The sequence below is a fragment of the Coenobita brevimanus genome, chromosome 85 (genome assembly GCF_032717465.1).
Source record: "Coenobita brevimanus isolate Jiangsu-jjx chromosome 85, ASM3271746v2, whole genome shotgun sequence".
In the NCBI taxonomy this organism is placed as follows: domain Eukaryota; kingdom Metazoa; phylum Arthropoda; class Malacostraca; order Decapoda; family Coenobitidae; genus Coenobita; species Coenobita brevimanus.
The window spans coordinates 15,181,773-15,194,138 of NC_137038.1; positions in this window are offsets into that span (position 1 = coordinate 15,181,773).

Consider the following 12,366-nt stretch of genomic DNA (forward strand, 5'->3'; position numbering starts at 1 on the left):
GTACCGCAGGGTAGTGCAAACGACACACTTTACAGGCAACAATGCAACATAAACCACTTCACTCCCACGACGTTATTTCATCCTGAGGGTTGCACAGGGAGGGGGAGATGGAGGACAAGATGGAGAGATGGAGAGGTATATGAGAGAGGGGTGTGTGAGCTGGGGAGAGGGCAGCGAAATAGTGGGGGACAGGGCGACATGAGGGTGATTTGTTTGTGGCCACCCCTTACAGTATTAAGGCGTCTGGCGATGGACAGACTTACAAATACTACGTCATGGAAGTGAAGTGGTACCAGGCACGTCCTGTCCATTACTCTTGCCATCTCCTGACGATTTTTTCCCCGTTTAGGCCACACTCTGCCAACAGGAGGGGTTAGATAAAATGCTAATAAACCCCCTCCGCACCTCAGCCCTCTCCTACGATGAACAAAATCGTCTGGCAGCGGCAGGAGTTAACTGATTTTGACGTCACTCGGAGTCAAGGCCGCAGTGTTGCCAGGTGTACTCGGCCAAATTTTCCTTACTGCACTCTTGAAATTTCCCTTTTTTGTCTTGAAATTTCCATAGATTCGACAGTTGTGTATTTAAGCTCGGTAAATTATTGATAGCTCCACATTTTGCAAAGTATATGGTTATGAAATATATTATGCATCTTAAATGTTCCATTAATCACAGCAAGTGCAGTACAAAATTTTGTCTAATAATTCCAGTCCTCAGTTTTGTAGATTGAGCTGTTGTCTTCTTGAGATGGGTAGACAAAATCTTTAAATCACAGCAGGTATTATCATCAATTTTGGTTTTGCAGGCAGCACCCCACCGAGTGCTAATGTGCTTTGCTGGGTCCTTAGTTTGGTTGCTATTGATCCAAAACCTCCTCCTCAACTTCCAACTCTATGTTGTGAAGCAAACGCGTGTCAAGTCCATTTAAATCCTCCACTGGAACCATGTTTGAAGAGTGAGTTACACGAGGGATGACAGAAGAGACAGCCTTTTTCAGGATGCTGGAAGGGTCCATGACATCACGAGTCTGTGCGATTGGATCTGATAATTTATACCTCTTCATTGTCTGCGTCACTTCTTCAATATGGAAATTCAAGCACCTTAATCTGAAACTATGAACTAACTGGCAGTCAGGGTCAAGACAGGCATAAAGGAAAGCTGTTACCCGACCACCACGATAGACTTTTTTCATCGGGAGTAAGTTGGAAGGGTTTCCGAAATGTACGCTGGATACTGGTGTTGATTTCAGGGTGTCTGGCTGATATAATATTCTATGATGGTATACAAAACTGACCTGATTGCTGTGTGAAGGACGTGAAGCTTTGGTTCTTCTATCTGCATTTCATTATATAGATCACTAAAAAGTGGCGGGATATATAAAAAAAAATGCAATGGGACGGGGTCAACTCTAATTTAAATGACCAGATTATTGGTAACTCTGGCCATGAGTCTGGGCGCAGTAGAAAGCAACAAACAGCAGAGGCACAGCACACCACTGCCACAGGGAAAATGGCCTCTTGTGCTTCCGGTCCAAAGACTCAGTAATCACATAGTACGCCTGTTAACACAAGGAAGGACCTCCGGAGTGGAACATGTCCTGCCTTTTCTCCCTCTCCCCCCCCCTCTCTCTCTCTCTCTCTCTCAGACAGGATCTGTTCTGAAGGCCCGTCCTCTCTGGAAAATATTGTTCTTCATTAAAATTTCCCTCATTCCAGTTGAATTAGTAGTTTCTTCCCTTTATCCTTTTTTGTGGACATAATTTCCCTAAAAAAAAGGGAAATTTCCCTGCGTCTGGCAACCTTTGTCAAGGGTTAGGCGATTTATTTATTTATTTATGTAATATGTTGACTTCATAGGCAAAAAGTACGTCGGAAATGGTGACTTACGCTTACATCCACTGACGTCTCTCTCTCTCTCTCGTTTTTCCTGGTACCTACTGTATCCTCTGTCCATTGTAACTAGCTGTAAAACTTGCATTTCTCCATCGTGCATGCAAGAGTAACACTAGAATATGGTGCTAGTCACGAAGAAGTGCTATGGAAAGGACGTACAGCAGCAGTAGTGTCACCCTGCCTCTGAGATACGGGAATATGCTGCAAAGGAGAAAAATCGCTAAGTGTAAAAGCACAGGAAGAAGAAACAGACGACAAGAAAAGAAAAAGAAAGAGGAGGAGGAGGAGGAGGAGGAGGAGGGAAAAACAAGAAAGGAAGAAAGAAGGAAAGCCAACAGAACAATAAAAGCGTAGAAACTAACCTAAAAAAAAAAAAAAAAAAAAAAAAAAGCGAAAGAAAACGAAGGCACAACAAAAACAGGCGGGAAACACAATCACGGAACCCGTGAGTCAGGTGACGCATCCTGACTTTTTGTTGCTACTTCCAGGCCATTTAATTACTTATTATTATTATTATTATTATTATTATTATTATTATTATTTTAATTAGGAAAAGTAATCCTGTTGGGTTTTGACGGGGTTAACTGACTTTTTTTTTCTTTTTAACGTGTCGTTCATCTATTTAGATTATGTGGAGATAATAATAATAATCATAATAATAATAATAATAATAATAATAATTATTATTATTATTATTTTTATTGTTATTATTATTCTTACCATTACTACAACAACTACTACTACTACTGCTACAACAACAACAACAACAACTACTACTACTTCTACTACTACTACTACCACCACCACCACCACCACTACTACCATTACCATTACTACTATTACTACTACCACTATTACCACTGCCACCACCACTACTACTGCCACTATTACTACTACCATCACTACTACTGCTACTATTACTACTACCACCACTACTACTGCTACTATTACTACTACCACCACTACTACTGCTACTATTACTACTACCACCACTACTACTGCTACTATTACTACTACCACCACTACTACTGCTACTATTACTACTACCACCACTACTACTGCTACTATTACTACTACCACCACTACTACTGCCACTATTACTACTACCACCACTACTACTGCTACTATTACTACTACCACCACTACTACTGCCACTATTACTACTACCACCACTACTACTGCTACTATTACTACTACCACCACTACTACTGCTACTATTACTACTACCACCACTACTACTGCCACTATTACTACTACCACCACTACTACTGCTACTATTACTACTACCACCACTACTACTGCTACTATTACTACTGGCACCGTACGAGGGGTAATGCCAGTGGACATCTCATCCAGGCCATAACAGATCCCTGAGGCTGATGCATCTCACAAAGAACTTCATCCAGTCTCGAGTACAGTCTACCACCACTACAATTACGGTACTATTACTATTATTACTACCACCACACCACTACTACTACTACTACTACTATTACTACTACTACTACTACTATTCTCATTACTACTACTGCTACTGCTATTACTACTACGACTACTACTACCATTATTACTATTACTACTACTTATACTACTACTACCACGACACCACCACCACCACCATCATCACCACTACTACTACTACTACTACTACGACTACTACTACCACCACCACCACCACCACCGCTACTACCACTACCACTACTACTACTACTTTTATTACTACTACTACTACTACTATTACTACTTTTATTACTACTACTACTACTACTATTACTACTTTTATTACTACTACTACTACTACTACTACTACTTTTATTACTACTACTACTACTACTACTTTTATTACTACTACTACTACTACTACTACTACCACCACCACCACCACCGCTACTACCACTACCACTACTACTACTACTTTTATTACTACTACTACTACTACTATTACTACTTTTATTACTACTACTACTACTACTACTACTACTTTTATTACTACTACTACTACTACTACTTTTATTACTACTACTACTACTACTACTACTACTACTTTTATTACTACTACTACTACTTTTATTACTACTACTACTACTACTACTTTTATTACTACTACTACTACTACTACTACTACTTTTATTACTACTACTACTACTACTACTACTACTTTTATTACTACTACTACTACTACTACTACTACTTTTATTACTACTACTACTACTACTACTACTACTACTTTTATTACTACTACTACTACTACTTTTATTATTACTACTACTACTACTACTACTACTACTACTACTACTTTTATTACCACTACTACTACTACTTTTATTACTACTACTACTACTACTACTACTACTTTTATTACTACTACTACTACTACTACTACTACTTTTATTACTACTACTACTACTACTACTACTACTACTACTACTTTTATTACTACTACTACTACTACTACTTTTATTATTACTACTACTACTACTACTTTTATTACTACTACTACTTTTATTATTACTACTACTACTACTACTTTTATTACTACTACTACTACTACTACTACTTTTATTACTACTACTACTACTACTACTTTTATTACTACTACTACTACTACTACTTTTATTACTACTACTACTACTACTACTTTTATTACTACTACTACTACTACTACTTTTATTACTACTACTACTACTACTACTTTTATTACTACTACTACTACTGCTACTACTACTTTTATTATTACTACTACTACTACTACTACTACTACTACTACTTTTATTATTACTACTACTACTACTACTACTACTACTTTTATTATTACTACTACTACTACTTTTATTATTACTACTACTACTACTACTTTTATTATTACTACTACTACTACTTTTATTACTACTACTACTACTACTACTACTACTTTTATTACTACTACTACTACTACTACTACTACTACTTTTATTACTACTACTACTACTTTTATTATTACTACTACTACTGCTACTACTTTGAGACACATTCAAATTTCCAAAGGCCTCTCGTAGTGAAGGGACTGAGGAAGGCCGTATGTAACCCCTCCCCCCTCCCCCCCGATTCGAAAAAATCTCTCCGAAGCAGAACAAATTGAAGAAAATAAATAAATAAATAAATAAATAAAATAAAATACACAAAATAAAATAAACCGTCGTCGCGGTGAAGGAGTTGAATAAATTGGAGGAAGAGAGGGAATGGCGAAGATGGAGGAGAAAAAGAGAGGAGGAGAGGAGAGGAGGCAAAGAAGAAAGAGGAAAAGAGGAAGAAAGAGGAAAGAAGAGGCTGTAGGGGAGGACAGGAGGATGGGAAAGAAGGTAAAGATGAACAGAAATGAAGGGTAGGGGAAAGTGAGGAAAGGGAAGGAGGAAAACAAGAAAATGGAAGAAAAGAGGATGAAAAGGGAGGGAAAGAAGAAGAAAAAAGAAGAAAAAAAAGAGGAGGAAAGGGAAGAGAGGAAAAGAGAAAGAGAGGAAGATAGGAGGAAGAAGAAGACAGGCGGGAATGGAGGACAAGAGGAAAATAGGAAAAGGAAGAAGGGAGGAAAAGAGGATGAAGGAGGGAAGAACCGAGGAAAAAGAGGAGGAAAAGACGAGAAGACGGGATGAAAGGGAAGAAAAGAGGAACGGAGAGGAAGAGGGGAGAAGGGAGGAAGAAAAGCGAGGAAGAGAGGAAAAGAGAGGAGGAAAAGAGGATGAAGGAGGGAAAACGTGAGGAAAAGAGAGAGAGAGAGAGAGAGAGAGAGAGAGAGAGAGAGAGAGTGAGGCCAATGGAGAGGAAGAGAAATTGAGAGAAGAAAGGAGGGCGGACTTTTTAAACTGTATTTTTCTTGCGCCCTTGAGACAAAAGACGATCGGGAAAAGGTGCATTGGAGGATGAGTCACGGGAGGGGCAGGGGGAGGGGAGGGGAGGGGGAACGAGGAGGAAAGAAGAGATGAGTGGGGAGGAGAGAGGGGAGAGGAGGGGAGGGGAAGAGAAGAGGAGAAAGAGAGAATGGAGGAGGAGGTATAAAGAGATGAAGAGGGGATGATGATGATGATGATGGATGAGGGGGAGAGGAGAGAAGAGGAGGAAAGAAAAGATGATGGGGAGGACCCAAGGGGGGGAGGTGAAGGAAGAAAATGATGAGAGAAGAGATGGACAAGGGGAGGAGGAGGGGGAAGGGGAGAGGGGGGAGGAGAGGAGGGGGAAGGGGAGGGAAGGGGAGGGGAGGGGGGAGGTAAGGACTGGGAAAGAGGGGAGACGAAAGGAGAGAAAAAGAGAGAAGGGAAGGAAGAAGGGAAAACAGAAGAAGGGAGGAGAGAAGAAGAAGGAGACATTAAAGAGGCAGAAGAGAAGAGAAGAGAGAAGGAAAGGAGAGAGAGAGAGAGAGAGAGAGAGAAAGGGGGGGGGTTGAAGCACAAAGGAATACAAATGAGCAACGGACGTATTTGCCCTTCCTAGGATGTCCTTATCAACTACGCCTGACTACGGTATCTGTTTTATGAGGGTTTCGGCCCAATGCGTCACAGGTATACTCCCGTGGACGTCCTAATACCGCGATTGCATAGCGGATGTTACGTACTGATTAGCGTGTGTGTGTGTGTGTGTGTGTGTGTGTGTAAAGGGTTAGGCGAGAGTAATGTTATTCGATTTTAAGAGTAATCTGTCAGAGATCAAGGTCACAGAACGAGGTCAGATATGTGGCCCTTTGACCAGTTGGTGGGGGCGGGTGTTGTGTTCTGTGATTGCTCCTTAGTGTTCTTATTAGTTTTATTCATGCTTTCCCTCACCACTTATCGTTCTTCTTTTAATTTTCCATTTATTTTCACCTCGTTTTCTTTCTCTGTTGTTTGTTATTTTCTGGTCCAGTATTTTCTTTTGTTTAGGATCTTGAGTCCATTCTCTCTCTCTCTCTCTCTCTCTCTCTCACCTTGCATGGACGTGCACTGGAGTGGTGTTCGAGGTGCTACAGCCCCTGCCCTTTTTCTTCTTCATATCAAAAGTGCCCTTTTAGTCATACTTAGGGAACGAAGAGTGCCTTTTTTGTCAAAATCAGGGACTTTATGTTCACCCTGTATTTTAAAATCTTTCACTAATTCGAACTATCTTATCGTAAACTCATGTTTATTATGTGTTTTTCTCTTAAAGGATACAGACTGAGTGGTGAATTTTTAGCGTACAAATCACTTTATGACGAATACTAGCCGTCCAGCTTAGTCTCCCCAAGACATGTATAAAGGATAACTGGTCTGCCTCGTCAGCTGGCCTGGTCCAAGCCAGCTGGGTGTATTAATTTTACCTAGTTGCATTTACCTAGTTGTGATATACAAGAAATGAGCTAGGCTCGTGGGGTCCCGTCTCAGTGTCTCAACCAGGCAAACTTTGCTTTAAACTCATTTAAGTTTTTGGAACGGACGAACTCTTTGTCCAGGCTATTCCACAGGTCAATGCATCTTTATGGAAAATTGTATTACTTGATATCCTTCAGGCAACTTTTTTTTTTTTTTTTTTTTTAAATTTCTTTCCATGTCCTATTGTTGCTTCCCCATCCCATACAAACAGATCTTTGTCAATTTTGTCGACTCCCATCATGGTCCGGAACACTGCAATCATGTCACCCCTCTCTTTTCTTTCTTCTAAGGAAGGCAGACCCAGATTTTCTAGTCTTTCCATGTACGATAGATCTGCCAGGCTGGGGACCATCTTGTTTGCTGCTCTCTCTATTTTCTCTATCTTGTTTGTATCTTTATTTTTATGTGGGGACCAAACCACTGCTGCATATTCCAATCTGGGATGGATCACAGCCACTATCAGTTTTTTCATCATCTCCTCAGGTATTGGAATGCCGCTCTTATGATTGTCAAGAGCTTATACAGTGGTTCCTCGCATTTAACGATTTAATTAGTCTGGCGAAACCATTGCTAAATGTGAAATAGCTAAATGCAAAGAGTACTTTATACGGGAAAAATATCAATTAGTCTGCGCCCATCCTCCATGTCACCCTTTTGACCCTCGATTGCCTACTTAAAATGCTGAAAATGAAACACAGTGTATTAACAATACAGTATACAGATACAGTACTGTATGGTTATACATCTACTCACCAGTGAAAAACGCCAAATGCTTGGCACTGAGAGAAAAAAAAGCACCCAAGGTCGCCGGACGCTCACAACAATGATAACAATGGCAGTCTGGTGGAGGACGAGCAAGGCATTTCACACCTCACATTGCTAAATGTGTAAGACAATCGCTAAATGCGCGGGATTGGTACCATTCTAACCTATCGCTAAATGCGAAAATTGCTAACCTGAAACACGCTAAACGCGAGGGACCACTGTACGTCACTCTGACAATCTCGTCAATGTGTTTTTCGGGTGACAGATTATCCTGGACCAACATTCCCAGGTCCTTCTTTTCTCTCGCTTTTGTGATTGGTTCCTTTCCCGTCGAGTCATTCAGTAATGGCCTCTTAGTACTTTTACACATTTCCAAAACTGCATTTTTTAGCACTGAATTTCATTTCCCATACCCGACTCCAATCGTAAATCCGGTCCAGATCTTCCTGTAGCATTTTATAATCCTCTTCAACTTCTACTCTCCTCATGATGTTTGCATTGTCTGCAAGAAGACTTGCATAACTGTTCAGTTCCATCTGCCATATCATTTAAGCAAATCAGGAACATTACGGGCGCCAACACCGAGCCCTGTGGGGCTCGACTTGCTACTTCCTTTCACCCTGACATCCTGTTCCTTATTACTGTCCTCATCTGCCTGTCTTTCAAGAAGTCTCTCATCCACTCCAAGAGGTTCCCCTTCAGCCTTCCTATGTGCTCCAATTTCAACATTAGTCGCTTACAGACTACCTTGTCAAGGGCTTTGTCCAGATCTAAGTACACATAATCCACCAATCTATCTGTCTCCTGTTGCATGCCGATCGTTCTTGAGTAGAAACTCGACAGATTAGAGACACACGACCTTCCATTTCTGAATCCAGACTGACTTTATGCCAAAATGTCCACCTCCTCCAGATATGTTATCCACCTGTCTTTCAAGATTTTCTTGCACAGTTTTGCGAACATGCTGGTCAGGGACACAGGTCTATAATTACGAGACAGGGCGAAGCCCTCGCGAGTCTTCTGTCAAGTAGTGGCATTTTCTCACATGTGAGCAGCCTGACCCAGCCTGGCCCGGCCTGATTGTAAGGCTATTCAGAAGCTTATATCTCAGCAGCCACGGGGCCGATCACTGCGTGGTTTACACCATATTATAGCCCAATTCTTTAAGATTTGTTTTTGACAGTTTTCATCACACCCAGGCGGTGCACGTGACACGCGCTATGTGCAGCATGTTGAAAATCTTCAAAGAAAGGTCACAGGCCAGACAGTCTGTCGTAAAGGCATGAAACCCGGCAGGTAGATATCCATCAATATACTTTAGGCATCCTAGGGGTGTAAGGTGACGTTTCATTGTTTTCGGATTTAAATGGCCTTGCTCATGCCTCGTCAACAAAGGCTTTTTACTGGTTGATATCACGACGCTGCTCCAACTTTTCAGGTAAGAAAATCATATTTTTGTGTCTCCATTGTAATTTTTGTCCCTACTTCTTTAGACTACATCATTTTTTCGTATTGCTGGATCTGTAAAATGAGGTAAGCCCAAGAAATTAGTATTTATTTGCGGTGAAATGTGTATAAAACAAAGTGGTAAACAGTAAGCACCACTCCTCGACCACAGAATAACCATGTCACAGGTGGATGTGAAGTGCATCTCTAAAAAATGTGTGCAATGGTATTGCCTGTGAAGTCAAACCAGTATTTCGAAGGCTTGAATGACTCATGGTTAATTTTTCGATTGTTTACTTACAGCATATGCTTTTTTGTTCGTAACGGACTTGCTCTTTCAGGAGGGCATTAGAGTTGGCATGATGATGCTGATGATGATGAAGATTTATAAGCCAGTAGGAAACTGGGATTTGGAGGGATATTCTTGTGTCCGTGGGTAAGGCACGAAATTCTTGGTTATGCCCACCTATAATGGCTTGTAAGTTAGGGCTTTCCAGTCTTCAGTGACATTTTGAACTCAACCATAGGAGAATGTGAGCTCAGCTTATTTCTAGTGGAATGTTTTAGAAGCAGTTGTCCCACGAATATTTGCTGACCAATTTGTTGTTATTGTTGTATGCCCAGGCTCTCACGAATGTGAACCAGGCGGACTGCAGGCTGATGTTTCTCTTTTCCTGCATTTCATCATCCTTCTTCGATGGACAGGGAGAGAGCTGGATTTACGTTTGTATAAATGGCCAGTGAAGCCAGCCAGTTACATCGGTGCGACCACGGGAAGGCAACCCTCCTCAGCCAGTGTCATGACCATGTGGGGCCGTCCAGTCAGACCAATGACCCCAGCCCCCATTTGAAATTTCATATTATTTAACGTGTACACATTGTAGAGCAGTGGGCCTCCTCAGAATAGGACTTGTCCCCACCTTGTCCACCCCACCTCCTATCTGCGGACTGGGAACGCTACGGTCTGCAGCACTTACTGGCCAAGTATAAACAGTATTCTGAAGCCGCGTCTGGCCACATTTCACAGTTCTTTTAGAGCAAGGTACCATACCATAACAAGTGTGTGTATGTGTGTATGTGTGTGTGTGTGTGTGTGTGTGTGTGTGTGTGTGTGTGTGTGTGTGTGTGTGTGTGTGTTTTTACATGCTTGAGTCAAGCTCGTAGTGACACGTTTCCTAAGCTATATTTATCATACATACAGTATCTTTAAATTCGTGAATGGTGTTAATACACAGTTTCATTTTGGTGTGGTAGTGCATTCCAATGGTCAATTGCTCTGTTAGAGACTAAACTTTTTCATATCTTTGTCGCCTCTCTTTTTGTACAATTTTTTGCTATGTCCTTTTAATGATGAATCGCAAAAATACTGTGACTTATAATTATGATGAGCGAGTAAAAACACTGAATAAATGTAAACACACTTCAATATTTCAGTATCCCCATATCTTTTGAACATTTTCCAATTGAAAACATGCCTTTTTTACAATATTTTTTCATTTATTTCCTTTAATCTGCTTAAATATAAAAATAATGCATTGAATTTAATAGAATTAAAGATTATTTACCATATGCAATTTTAATATTTTTCTTTGTGTGTATACATATATATATATCCTATATTTCACTGTGGATTTCATGCAAAAAATGTTAAGGGATTACTTTTTTTTTTTTTTTTTTTTTCAACTGAGCCCCTCGCCCTTCTGAAAGTCTGTGCACCCCACTGGCACCTTGTATTCTTTGCCTTGTTTATCTCCTCTCTTCTTCCCCTTGTTTTCGCTTACTTTTTTCGCTTTCGTGTCTGCATTATATTTCTGCTACCTCCACACTGCTTTATTCGACACAGGAGAAGCTTTGGGTGCTGGGGGGGATATGTCAGCGTTGGTAACCTCTCTGTGTAGGGATGATATTGATTCGCCCATAAGCCCTGATAAACAAAATCCTTCGTAACTCGCAAACATAAAGGACTACCTATTTATCAACATCGGGCCGTAATCCCCAGGCCTTTCTGTAAACAAAACAACTCCTAACGTTCCTAAAAACCCAACGCTAAAACGCTACAATACAATTTGTTAAAAACCTGATTCATCCACCTTCTTCTTCTTCTTCTTTCTTACAACAGGCCAGGTCTAAAGTGGCTTCATACAGCAACTTGGTTTATTATATTCCTGGGTTTCATTATCCACTTTGTCTGAGCCTTAACAGCTAAGTATTGTCCGGAAAAGGTTATAGGTAATGGGTCGGTAATGGGTAACTCTTAGTTTCGATCCGATTTCAACCAAACTTGGTGGAGAGGTTGAGGGTCAGTCAAGAGTGGAGTGCCCCTGTTTTAAGACCAATCGATCAAAGGTAAAGGTCAAACTTGGTAGACGGGTTTCAAGTTAGCCAAAGATGAAATGATTATATTCAGAACAATAGGTCATGGGCCAGTGTCATAGGACAATACCAGCTTAAACACATTCTATATAGTTTGGAAGAGACTCTGTGGATGGGTTCTTGGTCTGATAAAGATGAAATAATTTTAAGTACGAAAACAATAGTTCAAAGGACAGGGTCACAAGGCAGGGTCATATTTTGGTTGTAGACTGATTGCAAGGCACGGGTGTTGTGCTCTCATAGTGCTCCTTCTTGTTGCTATCTGAAGACAATTTTATTAACGTCACGAGACTTTACATATGGGAAGGAAGCAGTCATAGCCTTCATTAACCCCTTCACTACTACGATGCTCTTCTAAGGTGAATAACTTACAAAAACATTCATCACTGCATAACACAGGATTATAAAAAACAATGAAATAAGTAGAAAAATTTATCTTATAAGAATATGAAGAAAAATCAGTGGACTAAGGTGGAGGCAGTACACGACACAACCCCAGCACTACATTTTTCCTCCAGTAAATGCCTCGATGGTGT